This window comes from Pteropus medius, unplaced genomic scaffold, assembly GCF_902729225.1.
Source record: "Pteropus medius unplaced genomic scaffold, Ma_sr-lr_union100, whole genome shotgun sequence".
NCBI classification, from domain to species: Eukaryota; Metazoa; Chordata; class Mammalia; order Chiroptera; family Pteropodidae; genus Pteropus; species Pteropus medius.
The window spans coordinates 11405100-11428139 of NW_024344370.1; the positions used below are offsets into that span (position 1 = coordinate 11405100).

A 23040-nucleotide genomic window follows, 5' to 3' on the forward strand; every position below is an offset into this window, starting at 1 on the left:
CATCCAGAAAGGAAACAGGGCCCTTCAAGGGCAGCACCCTTCTGTGGACCACAGTGGGTGAGGGAGTGATAGGAATCCAGGTGTTCTGTACAATGTGGGACTGCAGGATACTACCCATGCTTGATTCTCCTCACATAAGGTGGTCACTGCTCTCAAGGAGCGGGGATAGGATGGGGATATTTGGTGGTAAAGAGAGCCATGAGTTTAGGCGCTTGGGAGAGGGTACAGCAAGTGCTGCAAAAGTGGGGGATGAGAACGTGATGGGGACTCAGTGGCATAGTCTACCTCTGGGATGCATGAAAACCTCACAGAGCTGGTGAGTGACATTGGACTTTTGAATTGGGTCCTAAAGATTGAGTCGTTGTTTTCTAGGTAGAGAAAGCAGGGTGGGCATTTTAGGCAGTGGGACAAACTGGTAAGAAAATATAGAAGTTTGAAAGGAGTGATGTGCCCCAAAAGGCTGACTCTGCACCTTGGTGGAAAGGCTCCTTCCTTCTGGGTGGGGAGAGAGAGGGAAGAAATTTTGGTTCCCAGACTTATTAATGCCAAGCAATATCATAAATCCAGCTTCTAATTTGTAAGGAATCCCATGGACGAGAGAACATGTTGGATGCACTCTCAATGAACCATTAGCAAAATTCAGACAGTGGCAAACTCCTGGTCCAACTTCCTGAGTCCTTCACCAAATAAATTATAAGAAAAAGAAAAGGTTGAGGGAGTATTTTCAGGTTTAAAGAGACTTAAAACATATATATATATATATATATATTTTTTTTTTTTTTTTTTTAAATAGGCAAGATTAATCTGTAGTTTCTATCACTGGAGTGATAAACTATAAAAGAACACAGGAAAGACTTCTATAAAAATCAGAATAGTAATTTGAGAGGAAAGGAAGGACTATGATTGGGTTGTATAAAGGGGTTTCTGGAGTTGCTGGCAAAGTTCTGTGTATCTTAAATGGGTATCAAGGATCTAGAGCAGAAAGAAAACAGTTGCATGGAAACCTCATGCCTTTCTCTCTTACCAATAATCTGTGCATTGTGCAGGCCTGGTGTTGATTTTTAAATCACATCTCCCAGTTCCTCTGACAGTCGTACATGTTTGTTTTATAGTAAGGAGTTAAATATCTCAAACTGTGGATTCCAGCATTGAATGTACATGACTACAGCCAGACATTAAGCAGGAATAATAGTAAAGCAATAAGTAATGTGGTTAAACAAATATGTTCCCAATTCCCTTTGTCTTCTTCAAACATCTAATGCAGATGTCTCTATTCTTATTAGCCAAGCTCTTTGCTTCTCTCTCTGCTCTTCTCCTGGTGCTGATGGAAGCAGCATGTTTTGAAAAGTGCTTTCCCATAAAGAAGGCTGTCAGGCTCTCTTAAATATAAACAAGTAAAAGTAACTAAGGACAATTTCTGTGTGTGTGATGCTTTTGATACTGGTCTATGTAGTAATTCTGGCTTGCTTGTTTTAATGAGTAAGGCACAGACCTTGCTGTCCTTGTATGTATATTAACTCTTCACACAAGGGCAAGAGGATACGGTGTGAATAACAAATCATGGATCAGATGTTTCAGGTCAACAGAGCATTCACAGTGAACACTGTTCAATGTCATAGCCAAGGTCAATTGAAACTGTAATGACACTTGACAGAAGGAGAAGAGACAGAGAAAGCGCCTTCAAAGTTCGAAGGGGATTAGCAATCAAGAGTTAACTATCACGTGTTAGTTATTTTTATAAAAGAGAGCTCATTTTGAATGGCTCTCATGCTGAACTCTTGCATGGAATTTAGACAAGTGGTAGAGTAAAACCTCAGCTTTCTAGTACCAATTTGGAATGGGTCATTCCAGACAGCCAAACATTCTGAAAAGCTAGAAATTCATCTCATTAAACACGAAATATTTTTAAAACGATGTTGGGTAAAGAACTTTTTGGAAAATGTTTTATACACTCTCCTGAAAGGCCAATAGAAAGATTTCGGACTTTGGAGGGCAAGGGAGCTGGAATACCCCAGCCCCATTTACTAACTGAGTGCTCTTGTTTATTATCCTTAGTGAGCTGTGGTTTCTTAACCTGTAAAAATGGAAGTAATTGTGCTATATAGTAAGTGTTGGTTAATTGTACCACATAGTAAGTACTCCTCACTATTGGCTTCTCTTAGGCCACCAGGCTGCTCTAGGCTTCCATATGATACACAAGGTCTTGGAAAATACCAATATCTGGAAAGAACCCAGAAAGGATGGAAGGATACACTTGACTAAGTTGAGTCAGTAACCTAGTCTGACTGTTTGTGCCCTTCTCAAATCAGTATGTTGAGATCTTCACCCTCAATGTGACGGTATTAGGAGGTGGGGGCTTTGGGAGGCTTTGTCCTCATGAATGACAGTAATGCCTTATAAAGGAGCCCTGAGAGAGCTTCCCTGTTCCTTTTATCTTTTCCCTTCTATGATGAGAAGTAGGCATTCTGCAACCCGGAAGAGGGCCCTCACCAGAACCCAACCATGCTGGCAACCTGATTTTGGGACTTTCAGCCTCCAGAACTGCGAGAAATAAATTTCTGTTTGTATGCTGCCCAGTCTGTGGCATTTTGTTACAGCATCTAGAATGGACTAAGACACCAAGAATGTGGCAGGAAACTCTGCCCTATTTAATGAGGACAAGAAAACGTTGTGAGGGCACATAAGGGGAGATTTCCAGGCAGCTAAGGGACAGCTCCAAGAGTTATAGGGAAGAGAATGGTGAAGATGACCAATGTCTTCTTCATTATGGGGTGAGAACTCGAGTTCGAGGGTATCCACTTGGGGACACAGTTACCAGCCAGGAACAGAGACACATAAGGGAGGAAAGGAAGTAGCTCAATAGTGCTTTACCTAGATGATCTTCAACCTTGCAACAACTCTGCAAGTTTGATGCAAATGGGAAAAAATGAAACCCACAAGGGTTGGTTAAATTGCTCAAGCTAGTGAATGGTGCAGGTCTGTCTGATTATAGATCTTTTTCACTGAGATGTCTCTAGAAAGAGGGAGATGAAGATTCATTACTTTTTTTGCGGAGGGGCGGGGGTCTGGTCAGCATTTTTAGCCTTTTAAGTGGGCTAAAATCATGTAGTTCTGTCCTTCTGATCATGGGAATTGGAGTGAGAAGGGAGTGGCAGGACTCAGGCTGGCCGATCGGATTACTCAACATCCCTGGGTTTAGTGTAACCCAAGTTATTTTCAGGGATTAACGTGGATGCTGGGGGAGAGGTTTCTCTTTTTTCTTACTGGGATTAGAAGCCAAAATGTGGTATAAATCTGGAGCTCCTGGGGGCATCTTTCTCATCACTTGAAAGCCTGTCTGAGGATAAAGCCATTGTCATGATATAATTTGAGGACACTTTAGATACATAAGAAACATATTCTTTTTTTTTGTTTTCTTAAGCTATTTTTATTTGGGTCCCTGCTATTTACCATCTATGTGTATTTTGACTAATACAGTACCAGTTGCTCAAATTGTTCCTGGTGCTAACACTGATATTGCCTCTGAAAAGTGTTCAACAGCTAATCAAAACCTAATGTGATTTTTTTGAAAAATAAAACATCTGCTTCTAATAGGAATAGCTTAATACTGTTTACCCAATGTTTCTTGACAAGAATCCAATTATAATCTTGTAGGTGAATCAAAAATAACAACTTTTATTAGATTTTTCAAGTCCCATAAAAACCTTATTCTAACATAGAGTTAGGATATTCTATTTGGGAAATATCTAAATGAAAGGAAAATAATTGAAATATGACCATTGGGTAGCAACACTGAACTAGATTTATCAGGGTCTGGGAAAAAATAAAAATGAAGATGTTTTAGATTATAACCCTCAGTCTAAAATAATGTACTTTGTGATAAAGTAAAAAAAAAAAAATGCCATCCTTTGAAATACTTCATTAAAGACAGGTGTGGTAGACATTTGGAAAAATCATCTCAGGAGTTAGGCCACCTAGGAAATGATTCATTTGTTCGTACGGTACTGCTGAGACCAGGGAATTTTCTAGTGTTTAGAAAGGGGTTTTAGGTGACTCCCTTAAAAGGAAGCCATCAACTTAAGCACAACTATGGTAGTCTTGAGATACTCTCTGTCTTCGAAATGGGGAGGCATGAGGACAATACTAAAAAACGGAAGATTGTTCAGTGGTAATCCAGACATGAACCTGGAATGAAGATGCGGTCTAAGCCTGAAATCCCAGACTCCAGTAACTGTCCTAACACACCTCTCCAGACTTCTTCAGGCTCCAGACTTCTTCAGGCTCTACTGAGCTGCTTGCTGCTTCATATTTCCTTGGCTTTATAAGACAATTGCATTTGCTAGTGCTTAAGGTGATTTCACCCTCCTTAAAGTGCTGTTTCTTCTACTCTGGATCTAAGATCATATATCTGAAAGGGTCCTTGAAAGTGCCTCCTAGCACTACTTGTTTGAAAGATTTCTGTTGTACACACAGCTACTCCCTCCTCCAACCCTGCCACCAAGGTTTGATTTGAGAGATACAGTCAGTCCTTGAGCTCATTTAAAAAGCCTTATTACCCTCAGACTGTTAATTTGCTCACTTCCTTAAGCTCTCTGCTTTACCCTCTCCACTCTCCATCACATCACAGCATTCAACAGCTCAGTTAACATATTTACAAATAATTACTGTACATTTACACATACTGGCCCTGTTTGATGTATTGAGGACATAGTGGTGACAAGATAGAGAAGTATCTGCCTTTTTAGAGTTTATATTCTTTGAATAACTTGCAAGCAAATGCAGGTTGACAGGTGGGAACCCCTCAACTAATTGTCCTACCTCATTCCATAAATAAAGGTCTCTATATCTACACATATCCCTCCCCACATCTTAGTGGAGAAGCTGTCTTTCTACCTGTTCAAGACTAACTTTGCTATCTGAGATATTTCCTATTATCTCCTGACTCCTCATGGAATTTTCTTCCATAACCAACTCCTCACTTGTGAATCTTTGCTTTTTCTACTTTATTAGCTATTTTCCCTTTACATACATATACACATACATACATACATACATCAAATACAAGCGAAGGCTGCATACAGCTCAGTCTTTGGGTGGCAGTAGACTGTAAAAGCAGGTAGAACAATACAGGTTGGTGATTGCATGACAGAAAATTTACCTGTACAAATTACAGTACATCGATGCATTTTATTCATGCTCGTGCATTATTAATCAGTTTCCTAGCACCCTTCTTGAACTGAAGAAAATTAAACTCTTGACAAACAGTGATCCCATGAAGATACTACCAGCTGGTAAATTCTTTCTGAAATAATTACCTCTTCTCAACTGTCTTAGTCAGTTCAGGCTGCTAATATAAAATACCAGATTGCAGTGGCTTGTACAACAGATAACTTTTTTTTACTGTTCTGGAGGCTGGGAAGTCCAAGATTAAGATGATACTTTTTACTGGATTTGAAAGTTAAACATTTTATTTCTATTCTGGTTTCTTTTCTTTAAAGTTTTTAACATGCACAACCAATTTAACAAAATCTAAATTTTTGTTACCTATTACATCTTACTTGTGAGACTTTCAACATCAGTTATTATTATTGAATTTGAAAAAAACAAATAAAGCATACTTAATTTACCCACAGAAAATGGGTCTCTTTGCTCACCATAGCACCTAATTCCTTCCTTTTGGGTTGAATTTCCTTTTTTTCTGAAGTACTCTTTCCTCTAGGCCTTTCAAAGAGGGTATATGTGAGTTTTAAACTCTTTCAGTATTTGTTTAAAAATGTCTTTATTTCGGCCTCACTCTTGAATAATATTTTTTCAGGGTATAGAACTGTGGATTGCCTGTTATTTTTTTCAGCCCTGAAATTTGATTCTACTGTTTTTTGCAATCTATTTACTAATCTATTTGATGAAATATGTGATACCCACTATTTCTTCATAGATACTCTGTTTTCTCTGGTTGTTTACAAAATTTTTCTCTTGATTTTTATATTCTGAAGTTTCATTAAAATGTGACTCATTGTGCTTTATTTATATTTATATTTATTTTGCTTGAGACTCAGTATGCTTCTAAATGCATTCTTTTAATGTTTAAAAAATAAGCATTAAAAATTTCAGGAAAATTCTCTTTTCTTAAATATTGTTTTTCATCCATTATCTCTGAACCAGGGGTCAGTAAACTATGACCCAAGGGCCAAATCTGGCCACTGCTTGTTTTTGTAAATAAAGTTTTATTGGAACACAGCCGTGTTCATTTGGTTCTGTACTACATCTGCAGAGGTGAGTAATTGTGACAGATTATATGTCCCACAAAACCTAATAGACTTACTATTTGTTTCTTTACAGAAAAAACTTACCAATCTCTGCCCCAGAGTTTTATTCTGGAACTTCTATTAAATGTAAGTGGACTTTTCATACTTTTCCTTGTGTCTATTAATCTCTACATCTAGTATTCTATAATTTTATTTCTCTGTGCTGCATTCTTGGTAAATTTTTTAAGTTTAGCATTTTTTCTGTTATATTTTATGTAGCATTTCTCTCTCTCTCTCTCTATATATATATATTTATCAGGAATGGGGTTAGTTAGCTCTGTCTGCCATGTTTTCAGAACCAGAAGTCTGCCTATCCCTTTAATACATCATCCTAACTAAAACACTTAGGACAGCTAACCACAAGTGATCTGATCCTCTGGTGGTTAGTTCGGGTTCTCCTGAGAACTAGAACCAACAGAATATATGTATACATATCTTTTAAGGAATTAGCTCCCACAATTATGGAGGTTAGCAAGTTCAAAATCTGCAGGTGAGCCTACAGTATGGAGACCCAGGGAAGAGCTAATGTTGCATTTCAAGTCCAAAGGCAATCTGCTGTAGAATTCTCTCTTGTTCAGAGGATGTTATTCTTTTGTTCTATTAAGGCTTTTAGCTGGTATAATAAGGCCCACCCACATTATGGTGGGCAATTTGCTTTACTCAAAGTCAGCCAACTTAATTGTTAATCTCATCCACAAACACCCTCACAGGAGCATCCAGAATAATGTTTGACCAGAGATCTGGGTACTGTGGTACAGCCAGGTTGACACATTAAATTTAACTATCACAAGTTCACCCCTTGTCAACTTGGCACCCATATTCACCTTCTTAAATCATGCTTAATTTCCAAATAAAGATAATAAGGTCATACTTATGCTTAACATGATACTACTCTGCATACAACCAAAATGCACTAATCTTTTCCCCAGAAAAGGATGCAAAGTCTTTGGTAATGTTTATTCTTCTTGATATCCCATAACCGAAATACTATAATGTAAATTTAACAATACTGAAAAATTATGATATAAATCAATACATTTCATGCTGCATGATTAGGGAATAAGAGAGGGAAGAAAACAAAGATATTTGATATATGCACATGTACACACACAAATATATTTATAACAAAATAAGGAAGAAATATCCATGACAATTATAGTTCTTGTTTTTATAACTGGCCATGTGGTTGTAGTTAGTATTTGTAACTGTTGTCTTCCACTATTTATCCCACACCTTTCTCTCTCAGCAAGCACTTCGTCTGGTCATGTTTCTTTGCCTGGTGGGGTAACCCACACCTTTTTTCCCAAGGATCTGGGCCATTGATACTCCTTCTTGGAATGGGTTGTAGTAGTTTTTCATTGACTTTAATCATAGAACATGGTAATATTAACAGATGTCCTAAGGGATCTCCTGTATTCCAGACCCTCTTCCTTACCTCCACTGTGGTATAGCAGTTTAATTTCTTATTAATAGTCAGAATTAATCACCCCAGACAGCACAGTTGGTTTAGAGTCATAATGAATCCAGAGTGTCTGGGTGTCAGTCTTCACTTCCAGTTCAAAGGAATCATTATGGTGTCTCCTGGTGGAAGTATTCCTCATTTTGGAACTAAGACCATTAGGCCACCAGAGGATAAGATCACAGGGACAGAAAGCAAACATTTTGCTAGTTAGTCACTAGGAATAATAGTGAGTGGTGCCAATCCCATTTCCACCCCTTGATTCCTGGAGCCATGAATCCTAAGTCTAGGAGAAAAAGAACCATATATTAAACACTGATTCAGAGCATATACTGCCTCCTGGAGAACTTGTCCCAGCGCCACAAAATATTGCCATCTAGCTGGTGCTGTAACTGTGTCTTCAAAAGGGCCATTCAAAAAAAAAAAAAAAAAACAAAACCAAAAATGCCATTCCATTGTTCTATCAAGCCATTTGTTTCAGGATGGTGGAGAACATGGTAAGGCCAGTGAATTCCATGAGTTATTGGCCTATTGTTATACTTAATTTGCTGTGAAGTGATTTCCTTGACCAGAAGCACGACTGTGCAGATTACCATAACAATGGTTAAGGCATTCTGTAAGTCCCCAGATTGTAGTTTTGGCAAAAGCACTACATGCAGGAAAGGCAAATCTATATGCAGAGTAAATGTATTTTTTTTTTTTTTAACCTCTGGCACACAATGTACAAAGTCAGTTCTCCTCTTTAAAACTGTATATAATCATAAACACAATTGATTGACTTGTTGCAGTTACCGGAAATAAGCTGAAACTGTGGAAAGCCTATGAAAGACTTAAGTGTATAAAAATAAGGAAAAATGTAATAGATCTTTATATAATACCACCGAACCCACAAAAGTATTGAAGCATTTATATTCCAGAAATCAACCTGAGTACAGAAATAATTGAGTTAAACTTCTAAAATATATACTCATTTCCTCTTGTACCAAGCACAGCCATCTTCTTAAAGGAAACACCAATGACCCATATTTTAAACTAAAACACACACTGCTCTTAGTAAAAAAAACCAAAGTCATTTAAAGCAGCTAATTAAAACTCCATTTAAGCAATTACAGTGGGTAACAACATCACAAAATCATTAGCAAAGTAGAAGCTTGTCACTGAAGCTTCCACATGATCTTATAGACTACAAGTAGACTGGTCAGGCTTCATAGACATCAGATAACTGAAGTTGCTAAACTCCATTAAGTCCTCAAATTTCAGTGTCCTATTTTTTTCTGAGAAGCACTAGAGCAAAAAAGAAAGAGCTATGGTAAGGCAAATATACCACGACCTATGGCAAGAATTGGCCTGAAGTCTTAGGCATAAAAGCTTAGTGTTGGTTATATCTATATCTATATCATCTATCTATCTATCTATCTATCTATCTATCTATCTATCTATCTATCATCTATCTTTATATCATCTATATCTATATCTATATCATCTATATCTATATCCGTATCATCTATATCATCTATATCTATCTATATCTATATCTATATTGTAATAGTTTTCCATTGACTTTAATCATAGAACATTGTGTGTGTGTGTGTGTGTGTGTGTGTATATATCTCAGAATGGAGTCACAGTGCTTTTCTGTAAATTTGACTCCCAGGAAAGAGTAAACTGAAAGGAAAAGATGAGAGGCTAAGTACATCAAATTTCTTATCTGTGCATTCTGACTCTTCTAGACCTTGACTGTGGCATGGTGCTTATTCTCAGTGCTGAGACAGAGATATGGCAATAGTTTCCTAGATGGTACCCAGTGAACCCTACCTCCTAGGATATTCCCCTTTATGCTTCCAGCACATTGAACCTGGAATGGACCTGTTTCTCACTTAAAACAATAAAATTTGGCAGAAACAACCTTATACTAGTCCTGAGACTAAGTCTTGAGAGGACTTGGTAGCTTCTATTTCTGGAAAAGAAAGAGAGTATGAAGTGTAATTTGGGGTAAATGATGGATATTTCACTTTTGGACACAGAATTTGAGGTGTTTGTAGGTGATCTAGTGAAATACAGTGGGCAAATGGATAAATGTCACTTTGGAGAATCTAGAGCTGCCACATTAGAAGTGTAGCTGTTCTGCTGGAGAGACCACATAGAGAGACCTCATGGAGAGGCCATATGGAAAAGGAGAGGTCTTGAGATTACATAGGGAAACAGTACCCAACTGTCCCAGTATTCCAGCTATATCCAATCTAGCTGTCTCTACCAGGCACCAGTCACATGGGAGAGCCAACTGGCTGTTCCAGTTCAATCAAGTACTCAGGTGACCACAGCCCCAGCTGACTTCATGTAGGGCAGAAACATCCAGATGAACCCAGTCATGAGGGGAATAACATGGCTGTTGTTTAAAGCCACTGTTTAAAGTGGTTTCTAACACAGCGATAGAGAACTGAAACAGGGGTCATTGATTGCATGTATGGTCTTGTTTAGTTATTCATTTAATTGAATTCCATTTCCAGGCATTCCATTTTTCTGTGGGTTAGCATTAGCTATTCAAGGTAGAACCCCTCTAGTTCACAATCAGAACAAGGCTTTGACTTTTTAAAAAATGGATTCATTTGATGGCTCTTATCAATAGTTAAAGCCCAGAAACCATGTACACAACAAAAACATAAGCTTCGGGCTATAAACTAAACTGGCTAGATTGCTCCTGATCTTTTTTCCATCAGACTCGATAAGGCACAAATACCTTGGCCCATGAAGATAGTTGTTTAAGAAGACCCTGAAATAGGTTAATCTGAAATTCCTTTGGCAAGAAATAAGGGCAATGATAAGTAAGAGGAATGAAGTTTTAATTTAGAGATATTTTATGAAATAAAAGGGAAATAAGCCTGAAAAATCAAATAATGTCCATCGCTTTTAAAAATGCCGTCGTTTGACCCATTGGCAGTAGATAATGAACCCTATGCTATGTTGACATTATATTCCTCCTTATGTAGAATAGAGTTATCACTGGGAAGCAGCCGCCTGGCCAGGGACTGTATTTCCCAGCATCCCCTGCATTTACATGTGGCCATGTGACTAGATCTTACCAACAGAATTTCAGCAGAAATGATTTCTAATGAGCCAAGGCTTTATAGAAGTCATTATACCTTTTCTGTGCTTTCTTTCCCCTTGTGCTAGCTGGATATAAATAGCTTCAAGGCCTTAGGGATGCCAGAACTCCCAGGTGGAAGAAGCCTTGATTTGTGAGTAATGGCAAGGAGGAGAGTCATTTACCAGCTAAGAACACCCACTGTGAAAAGTTACATAGGAGAAATAAATTTCTGCTGTGTTTGAGCTTTTAAAAAAATCAAGGTTTATTTGTTACAGCAGCTTGCATTCCCCTAATAGTTGTTTATTCATTTGAAAATTCATTTAATTTTTTCATTGATGAGATCATTACTAGCTTTGAAACTGTAGACATCAATTCATTTCCTTCACCTCTGTTATCACATATATAAAATGAGGCTAACGTTATGTACATCATAGAATTGTTATTGTACTAAATGAGATGTTGTAGTATCTTATTTATTGAGTATTGTTGTGTAACAGACCCTGTGCTAAACATTTTACGTAGCTTATCTCATTGACTCATCCCAGTAACACTGTGAAGTTCTGTTAATATTCATGTTTCACAGATATGAAAACAGAAGCTTAGTGAGGTTGAGTACTTGTCTGATATTACATGGCTAGTAATGGCCATCAGGATTTAAGCCAAGGCTGCCTAAGTTCAGAGGCTATATGCCTAAGCACTAGCCTGCTTTGAATAAGACCAGCACAAAGCCTGACACATAAATGCACAATAAATATAAATTTTATTTTCCTTTCAAGTAAAGGAAAGAAGCAGTATAAAACCTAAGTGTATGCTAAGTTCACAACATACACACACACAAGGTTATACAGCCTTACCTTTATTCACACTCTTTTTTAGCTTGGTGTGTTTAAACTAGAAGTAAACTGGAATTTATTTGTGTTCATTGCCAGGACCACCACACAGCATAATGGGTCCTCTCAACTGAGAACGTGATTATTTTGTGCTTATAGACCAATATCATCCGCATGATCAAAAGGAATAGTAAGATCATTGAAGGAATGAATTTTAAAATGATTAATACATTTTAAAGTTGCTTGTGAAACATTCATGTTATTGACCTGCTGGATGAAAACTGACAGAAAACCCACCTCAGGATGGGCATTACTACAGGATGTGCAGGAATTCTGGGTCCCTAAAGTCTTTCTTGTTTTATTTAATATACCCCATATTTCTTGAAACAAATTAAAACATCCAGTCTGAGGTATATCTTAGAAATAGACTGACCTTTATGGTTTTGGTCATGTAGCATTTTATATACCTGAAGTACCTCTTTTAAAAATTACGAACTATAATAGGAGAGCTAGTGCTTTCTCTAAAGTCATATCAGCTATTATTAGATTGTCTACAGAACCAAGTTCAGAGTTCTTTTTCAAAAAGGTGCAGCAATTTTCCTCATTCTAATTGCAATACCCAGAGTAATTTGTCTTTAGGGCTCTGGAGCTGCTGAACAACTTTCTTCTTTCGCCTGAAGTTTCATCAAGGCAATATGCTTAATCAATGTTTGCTGATGTTTATGGTCTAATGCTTACTGACAGCAGGTGCAAGAAAAGAAAAAGTAAATCCCCATCTGCATAAAAATCTCCCTTAAATTCCCCAGCATGCTGTTTTGCTGTAATTTTAGTAGACAGGTGATTTTTCATGGCACCTTCATGAGTGGCTTCCCCTCGTAGTTGGCTCCATTTCCCTACCTGCTGTTCCTAGAAACTGTGCTCTTATTTGCACCACCACGTGGTTGCCCGTTTCAGGCTCTCTACTTGGCTTGTTGATGAACTCTCCTTAGTGCTTGGTTTCCACACCCTGGTCCAGGAGATGGACTCTGTCCCTGAGCAATTTAGAAGCTGTTGCTAATCCATAAATTAAGCCAAGCCAGAGGTGGGCTACGGGGTTGCATCTTTTGCATAATAGCAGAGACCTTTAAATAGCCTCTTTGATTCAAAGGATCTATTTCCAAAGATATAGAATGGACAGGAATTTAACCAAAGGAAGTCCGTTAACCTTAATGATAGTCACTTGGCTAATTACCCATCAAGGTCCTGGAAATGTGCATCTAACTGCAGCCTTCTCATTATTTGTTTACTGAAGCAAAGGAAGCAGCTCACCTTTCTGCTCTCCATTAGGGAAGGGTAGTTTATAAGCTGAAGACAGTGTACAGTGCTCCAGGCAGGCTTTTTTTTCACTTGGCTTCTTCATTTCTGTTAACCTCAGATTCTTTTAGGCAAAGGGAACAGTTTATCATCTCTTTCTGCTGAGGTAGGAAAAAAAGGAGGAGGGCTTGGCCTCTTGGAGAGACTCCTTTTGACCTCTGTGTGTTGTCAGTGTTTCCACGTGTATTGCTGGCCTGCCAATATGCAGGGTTGTGCAGAAAATTATATGAGATCCAATGCAGATACTAAATTTTGAAATACTATTTAAAGTTAAGGCACTATTTTACTCGGTAAAACTAAAATTTTGGTAGCACCATGCCTGGGCAGTGGGCTTCTTCTAATGTCAGGCAGCCAAAATAAAGGCAGCAGAACGAAACCACATTAAAACACTGTTTTGTTTTGCTTGTTCTTAAGATGTGTAAAATACACAATTGCCCTCATCAGAAGCACTTCAAAGACTCCCTAAGGATATGATACACATTTTAAAATGTAACTGAGTTGTGAATATACCACTGCTTTTTTCTAATGCAGCTTTCTCTTCTACCACACATTATTTCTAAAACACTACTTGAAGATTTTGCTCAATCAGCTTAAAAAAATAAAAAAAGAAAAAGAAAATGGGGTGGGGGTGGAAATCAAGCCCCTGGGGTGGGGGGTGGTTCAAAGGGCAGACATAAAACGACAAGCAAAGGAGAATTAAACAAAGCCTTGTGAGAGAAATCTCAAAACAAGATGTATCAGAACCAATAGAAATTCAAGATCAATTGTGTCAGCAGATCAAAGACAAGACCTAGCCTAGTGAAGAGTATTAACTATCATCAGGGGAGACACATCCTACTTACTAGAGTGAAATAGACACTTTGCTTTTCTATGGTGATCAGGCTGGCTTTTGAGTCATGAAAACCAAAATAAGCAAAGCAGATACATTTACCCATAGATTAGGGTTAAAAATTTAGGAAAAGGTATATTAACTTTGTAAAAGGTGTTCTGGACAGCTTAGGTACTAGAGATTTTAGCAGCTAGAGTCCATTGTCCCTGGTGGAGAGGTGTGTTCTACACACACAGGACCTGTATCCCATTGACAGGTATTGTGTAAGAAGATTTCCTCTGCGCTTCATTGAGTAACCCTTGCTGCTTATTTGGCAGATAAGCAAAAAACCTGTTCCTCAATTTTAATTTAACAGACTTAAATAAATGTATTGTTGGCTGAGAATCAGGACCATGGAGTAATGATAACAGTCATGATAGAAAGATTTGGCAGGAATAACTGCACATATTTGTCCAGACTCTATTTAGAGACCTGCTTGAGATGGAGGGTGATAGACTGCCAGTACTCTGTCTAGCTGCCAGGAGTCTATATTCATCTCAGTACTGGAACATTTAAAACAATGCTCAAAATGAACCATACTGTTCATGCAGCACAAACAATGTGCATACCTAGAAAAGTAAAAAGTTTACCAAGTATGACTATAAAATTAAAGTCAGTGCTCTCTCATCAAGATAAGACATGGGCCCATATTCCTGATGGCCCATAGTCAATAGTAAAATAACCCTTGATTCCTAAGGAATAGAATGGTATAAACAGAGCTAAAATATCATGAACAAGTGTGATTAAGCAGATAATTCAAAATGCAACTGAACTGCCACATAGTGGCTATCAACAAGTAGAACAGGAAAATAGAAGAGGTTAGCTTTTAATTGAATATTTGTGTAAACTCTGTAACAAGTGTTATTGGGAATTAAATTATTACTGCAGGATAACAGAGAAAACTGAGCCACAGAGAAATAAGATCAGCTGATCTGCTCTATAAAATGGGTAGGTATGTCTTGGCTGATAATCCAGTTTCTGATCTATCGGTTATCTCATTGTAACCTAGTGCTGCACTCCTGCTAAATACATATTAGGATTTTTTTTTTTTTTTTTTTTACTTTTCAGAGATAGTCCCAATAAGTCTACATATTGGTTGATGTGGAAAATTATCCCCATGAGACTCTGGACAGCTAGTCCTTCCCCAACTCCTCCAAAAATCTATCATTTGATTAAGTTAGGCAAAAGATGGGTGAGAAAGTTTACAATTTGAGATTAAACTTGGGCCTCCCTTAATTTCTTCGACTTGAACAAAGAGAGAATAGCGAACGATCACTTAGAATAATTTCTTCAGTAGAGAATGTGTAACACCCTTAGGAGTCACCTAGCACTCTTCTTACTTGGTGGATGGGGATCTAAAAGAGAGATTAAATGAACAAATGAGTTTACTAATTGATTAAAAATAGGTTAAAATCTCCCAATCTGGTTTACAGCCATTCCACCCTGAACAAGCCTGATCTCATCTGATATAAGAAACTAAGCAGGATTGGGCCTGGTTAGTACTTGGATGGGAAACTACCTAGGAAGACCAGGTGCTGTAGACGTAAAGAATAAAGGATTGTAAACTGACAAGGTCCTTGCAATCTGTGAGGTCAACCAAGGGTTGCCTTGCCTAAAAAAATTTAAAAAAATATATAAAATCTTCCAATCTGATTGTGGATGCATCTATTGCATTTTGAAGTACTTTAAAATTTTGCTTTATATATTTTAACACTATATTATTATATGTACACAACTTTCAAATAATTTTTCTTTTCTGGTGAATTGAAAATTATATCATTATAAAGTGTACTCCTTTATTTTTAATAATGCTTTTGCCTCAAGTTTTACTTCCTCTGATATTACAATAGTCACAGTACTTTTATTTTGGTTAGTGTTTGAAGCTGATGATCTTTGTCTTTTAACTGAGACATTTGATTCAGTTAATGTAATTGCTGGTATATTGAGATTCAAATACCATCTTGTTATGTTCTTTCTAGTCCCACCTTTCTTGGCACTTCTGGAGTTGATTGGAATAGTTTTTACTATTCCATTTCTCATCCTACCTTTTAGCTTGGGAGCTATTCTGATCATCTATTGTTACATTAAAATCACCACAAAACTTAGTAGCTTGTAATGACCATTTTAGTTTGATCATGATTTTGTAAATCAGGAAGGACTTAGGTGGGCAGCTTATTTCTGATTCACATGGCATGGCTGTAGCATGAACTTCTAAGATGGCTTTTTTACTCATAAATCTGATGTCATGTGCTACTTGGCCTCTTTTTTTCTCTCTCTCTGCATGTGGTATCTCTTTGAGTAGAGTCTCTCCATTTTGCTTGTGCTTCTCACTGTATAATTATTCAGGGTAATCCCACATCTTACATTAAGACTGGCTTCTATGAAGCAGAAGTGGAAGCTGTCAGGCTAGTTCATAGCTTTCTTGAAATTGACACAGCATCTCTTTTGTCATATCTACTCATCAAAGGAATTGTAGAGCCCACCCAGATTCAAGGGAGTGAAGAAACAGAGTTTGTTACTTATCAGGGGAGGGGCAAGTTTACGTATACTGCTGTGGTCATCTTTAGGATATATACCACAATATACCACAGAGTATACATTATATATAGTTATACCTTTCTTTACTGTTTTTGTTTGTTTTAGTACTTACTCAGAGATGAAAACATGTATATTGAATTATAGTTTGGAAATTAACACTTTTATCTCTTCTTGGCCAATGCAAAGAACTTAGAACACTTTAAATCCCTCCATTCTTACATATACGTTATTGTAGTCATGTGTTTTAAATCTATATCTAGTTTAAATCACACCAGAAGTTGTTATCACTGTTTTATATAGTCAGTGTTCATTGATATTTTGCCACACATTTATGCTTTGGTTGCTTTTCATTCTTTCCTATATCTTTTAACTGGAATCATTTTCATTGAGTCTTTTAGAGTTTCCTATAACATGTGTCTGCCAGTAACAAATTAATATTTTCTCTTTCTCTCTCTCTAATATGAAATTGTCTATATTTCGCTTTCATTCTTGAAGATTATTTCTTCTTGATATAGAATTCTATTCTGCAGGTATTTTCTTTGACGATATTGGTCCCTTATGCTCTAATTTTCATTGTTTCTAGAAATAAGTATGATGTCAATCTAATTGTTACTTCTTTTAAGATTCTATGACTCTGGTTGCTTTTAATATTTTTATTTTTGTTTTCTTGCTTTTAGAAGTTCTATCATGATGCACTTTGTGATTTTCTATTGAATTATTCTGCTTTACATTTACAGAGCTTCTTGAAAAGGAGGCTTATTGATTTTCATGCTTTTATTATTTTTTATTTTGGGAAAATTCTTAGCCTTTATCAGTTTAAATATTGCTATTGCCTTTACAGCTCTCTTTTATCCTTCTGGCGCTTCCGTTACATGTATATTAGACATTTTCCCACTAAACCCCTATGTCTCTTATACTCTTTGTTTGTTTTTTTCCATCCTTTTTTGTTATTGTGTTTAATTTAGGATATTTTCTTCTTTGGTTTATGAATTCTTTCTTCAACTGTATCTGTTAAACATGTAATGAGTTTGTCATTTCAGTTTTTACATTTTTTTCAGTTCTAGAATTTACATTTTGTTTTTTTTTAAAAAAAGAGTCTCCAGAATCCACATGGGTCTACCTATAAGTTTGTTGTTTCTCATGGTTTTAAATTTTATTGTCTTATCTGTTCATGTGCCTGATTATTTTTTTTATCATTTACTAGTCTTTAGCTTTTTAAAAATGTAGAAATAATTTGAAGCATAAAAAGATTTACATTTATTTTTGGTAGGTAATAAGGAACATGGCTATCCCAGATCACCTTAATACTAATATAAATATTGTTATTATTTAAAGCTAGTCTTTAGTCCAAGTGAGGGCCAAACTATGCTAGTCCACTTTTATTCCTAAGGTGGAGCCCTTAGGGATTCTAGCCAAAGGTATAAGAGTTCATCAAGGCTCTCCCTGCCTGGTGAATCTTGGACTCTAAGATTCCCTTGGGGAGGCTGATGAAATTTGTGTTTAATCTCTCAATTTCTCAGATGACTCTTTAAATTGCCAGATGCTCCTTAGGAAAAAGCAGATTTAAATACTAAACTGATTTTTCCTTCTTTTCTTGTATCTTCGCCCCACAATTCTTCACTGTCATATTAGTTCCCCTATGTTCTTCATGTTCCTCAAAAAAAGGGTTGTTCTACGTTATCCAGATCAACATTGACCAAAGCAGGAGTCTTATTCTCAAAATATTTAATTTGATATTTATAAAACAAACATATTTTATCCTCAGTAGGATTGGAATTGATTCAGAAAAAATGCTGAGAAAATAAAATATTTGCCAGTGTCAGGTTACTTTCTAAACATGGTAGAATATGTGAGTCTTAATTTTTCACAAAATTCAAGGCAACCAAAAACTGTTAATAATAAATTGACTGACCCATTTTAAATTCCTATACCATTTTCACTCACCCATATAAAATCTTCTGATTTCATGACAAAAAAGCCTATTTTTTCAAAATGAACTTTTATGCTTGAAGGTAGAAGCAGAAAATCAGTTTCCCAATCCAGAAAAGGTAAATTCAGCACTACAATTGGAAAGGACAACAGTTAATAACTGTTTGTGATGTTCACAGCCCAAGTGACTTGCAAAATCTGAAGAATATAGCTTATCTCTATATTATTTAAAATAATTATTGAGCGACACTTGGCCATAACCCAATATAGGCATACCTCATATTATTGTGCTTCATTAATTATTCTTTGCAGATATGGTGTATGTATGTATGTATGTATGTATGTATGTATGTATGTATGTATGTATTTATTTATTTATTTATAACAAATCGAGGCTTTGTGGCAACCCTGCACTGAGCAAATCTATTGGTGCCATTTTTCCAATAGGCTCAGATGATATTTAGCCTTTTTTACCAATAAAATATTTTTAAATTAAGGTCTATATATTATTTTTTTAGACATAATGGTGTTGTACACTTAATAGACAAAGTGTAATATAAGCATAACTTTCATATGCACTGGGAAACCAAAAAGCTTGTGTGACTTGCTTTATTGTGATATTCACTTTACAAAGTGGTCTGGAACTTGACCCACAATATCTTCGAGGTATGTATGCCTCTATGCTATGTTCTACAGGGAACACAAAAATGAGTGAGTCATAGGCTTTCCTCTAGACTAAGGTTTTTTTCAGAAATTTACAATTATCTGTTATCTAAATCAGCTTTTACCTGATATCAAGTTATATGTTACAAATTCGTAGTACAAGACAAAAGCATGGTGCTTGTCAGAAGCAGGCAGATACCTCAGTGAAACAAAAAAGAAAACCCAATAAAACACTTGTGAGTACAGGAAAACTTGATATATAATGAGGTGACATTCTAAATCAATGTAGAAAGAAGGGTTTAGTTAATAAATCATGCTGGGACAAATGGCTTTCTGTCTGAAAAAATAAAATTGACCCTCCACATCAAGTAGAGTGAAAACATAAGTGTTCAAGGTAAAAGCTAATGGAATAAAATGGAGAATATCCTTGTGACCTTGAATATGAATTTCTAAACAAGCCTCAAAAAAAGTACAAACCATAAAAGGAAAAAATGATGAGTTTACATTAATAGTAAAGATTACTGAATAACAAAAAGAGCCATGAATAAAGTTAACAGATGAATAACCTTCTGGGAGAAGATATTTACAGCATCTAAAATAGACAAAAGACACACAATGGGCACAGTATACACAAGTAATTCCTATTCAGGTCTCTACTCAAATATTGCCACCTCAGAGAGGCTTCTCTGACTTTCTAAAGTACAACTGCCAAAAAATAATAAAAAAAAAGTAATAAAAAAAATTAAATACATAATATACAACTGCCTCCTTACTATTTATTTCTTTAACTTACTTTATTTTCCTTTATAACATCTATCAGAACACAACATTGTATGATTATTTGTTCATTGTTTTCCTCAATAAATTCTAAACTCTATGATTTCAGGACTTTTTGTCTGTTTTGTTCACTTTCTTAGCATCTGGAAAAGTGCCTGACACGTAGTAGATGCTCAATAAAACTTTGTTACGTGAACAAATGTATAAAAAGAACTCTTGCAAATGGACATGAAAAACAGCAGAACCCCCTAAAAAAGCATCAAAGGAGATGATAGGCAATTATCGGAAGGGGAAATCTCAAGGGCTGTTAAATATATGAAGACATAATTAGTCTCGCATCAGAACAATGTAAATGATGATAAAGAGGAATGAGATAACATTCTTTATTTATTAGATTAGCAAAAATTCAGATGTCAGAAAACAAAAAGGAAGTGGGGAAGCGGAAACCTCCAAGCACAGTTGGTGGAAGTGTAAATTGAAGTAGACATCTGGAGAACCAGCTGAAATTAGTCAGTGAAATTTTGTGTACATCTCCTACAACTCCCATGATCCTACTTCTGGCAGTGTACCCAGAATAACTCACACTAATCCAAAAGGGAAATGTATGCAGATATCAATGGAAGCACTGTTAAAGTAGAAAACACTCTATATGTCTTTTACCAGAGAACTTGAGCACTATAGTATGTTATATACATAAATAGAATATTATGCAGCAATCAGATGTAACAAACTTACATAAAAGCAACATGGCAAGAGTTTCTTTTTCCTTTTTCCTCATTAAAATAAAGTAATAGAATGTTTAAAACTCAATTATCTAAAAGCAGGTAGAGAAAATCAGACAAAACAAGTGGCTCTCTATTGATTACATATTTTCTCAGAGTCTGTAGCTCTTGGTAGGAAAATGTCCCCCAACTCGAATAAAGGGTTTCTCCCCTTAGTAATTATTGGATCCTAAAATCTACCTGATCTAATCAGTTTGCTTCTATACTTATTTTAATTTCAGGGGACTCATTTTATTTTTTCTTTCTTTTTTTTTTTTATCAAATCCCAGAGATCTCTTTACTTTCTTTGAGTATATGAAATTATATAGCTTTATTTTTATTTTTTTAATTAAATTTGTTGGGATAACATTGGTTAATACAATTATATAATTTTCAGGTGTACATTATAATTTGACATCTGTATATTCTATTGTGTGTTTACTACCCAAAGTCCAGTTTCCTTCAGCTACCATATATTTGATCCCCAGGGGACTCATTTTCATTTGTGGTATCTGATGGGTTTTAGATTCTGTTTAATATCTACTTTGGGGAATTATGGGATATCCAGTGTTGTCCCTGGGTTTTAACTTGCATCATAGTTTTAAGACCATTTGAAGTTTGCTAGATGAGGGCTTCGCCAACTGGGAATCTTGTTAAAGTGCAGACTTGGATTCAGTAGGTTTGAGACGAACCCGAGATTCTGCATTTTTGACAAGCTCTCAGGTGTGGCCAACACCGCAGATTCTCAGACAACACTCTGGGTAGCAAGGCTCACCTGGAACACCTTGTGGAAGGGATTATTTTAAGGACATCTGAGAGCTCACCCTGGGCTGGGTACAATTCCTGGATATGCACATTTAGCGAAGGATTACTGAAGGGGCATCTAGGGATACGGGACTGTGTGATATTATAAGGGCTTACTTTCCAGTGCCATCTGGAGAAAGGTGAACATATTCTTCCAAAGAGTCCAGTGCAATGGTATTCTGGAATGGTTCATACCTGGGCCGGCTGCCGGTATCTCATCCCAATGCCATGTTTAGTGACATAATGTTGGTAGCTTGATATCAGCTTTGGCGGTAGTAGTTTCACCATGAATATTGGGAAATGCTACGAATCAGGGCTTCTCCCCCTCCCCAAAGAGTCAGTTTATCAGCACACCTCTCTGAGCACAGGGCAGGCTACACAGGTCCCCTGTGTGACCCACGGGTGGTTTCTGGTTGGTACAAGAGTCTAGCTATAGAGGAAACAGAGTAACTGGTCTACTTAGAAGGATACGATAGAGAAAATGAGAGTTACATGCAAAAACAGGAAATAGGGCTTTAAAAATAAAGCTCATTTTCTCTACATCCATGTCCCTTGTTCCAGTCATATACAGGCCAACACTAAAAGACTATTATGCCTGCAGTGAGGAGTCTGTAGTCGATGCTGATGAACTCTTAAAAACAGATGTATCATTTTAAGTATTCATAGAAATTAAAAACAGGGAAGGAAAAAATAGAGAAAATGCATTATTTAAAACAGGAACACTTTCTTTAAAGAATTAGTCTTTAGTGTTATCTAAGAGCACAGAGAATCAGTGCGGTAACTGGGGAGTTGAGTTCCTATTAAGAGACCACTATATTGGCTTATTTAATTGTTCTAGACAAATTCTGTACATTTTTTTTTTTGCCATACTTTCCTAACTTGTAAAAATAAGAGTGAAAATAGCTTTGGTATACCTCACCTCTTCACAAGTTCTGTAGCATGTTGGAGTAATAAATTAGGTTGAAATAGAAACTTGTAGATATCTGTGAATTACTTTGATTTAGAAAAAAAATTGCCTATGTAGAGGTTACTGTTATCTGCAGTGAGAGGCCTATGTCTTCTTTGGGTGAACTCAATTCCTATAAAGCTCAGTTAGAAAATCTGAGAAGCGTCTGAAGGAAACAGATGCTATGAGAAACCTCACTGAAACACCACAAGAAAGAGCAGAGAGGCTGGTTGACTCCCCTCCCTCTGACAACGTCCTGTCATTGGTACAAGTCCTATATTATAGCCACTACTTGTGTGATGTCTGTTCTATAGCCAGCTCAGGGCTTTCATTGCTTCTCCCAGGCATTCATTAAATTAACACTTGAAAACATGTTTTTAGGGCCTTGAACTTTGAGCTCCCTTAACAAGGAACCAGTCACATCACACATAATTTCCATTCTGATTCAAAATTATTGAAAAAAGCCAGTTACAAAACATAGAAAATATGATCTTAAGTTTACTGAAAAACATGTGCCTTCAAAAATATGGGAAGCTATTTTCCAAGTTATTTCTATGATTATCTCAGGTCAGTGGAATTATGGATGATACAAATTTACTTGTATATGCATTTGCATATCCTCAACTTAAAAATAAAGATATATTATCAGAAAAGAATAATATACATACATATGTGTATATATATTTTTCACGTCCAACAACACCATAAGACCTCAGAATCAT

At 36.4% G+C, this 23040-nt stretch overlaps 1 pseudogene; it reads left to right on the forward strand.

Annotated features, from left to right (window-relative positions):
* Positions 1-15325: 15325 nt before the first annotated feature.
* On the forward strand, positions 15326-15444 carry LOC120608338 (uncharacterized; annotated as a pseudogene).
* Positions 15445-23040: the final 7596 nt, after the last annotated feature.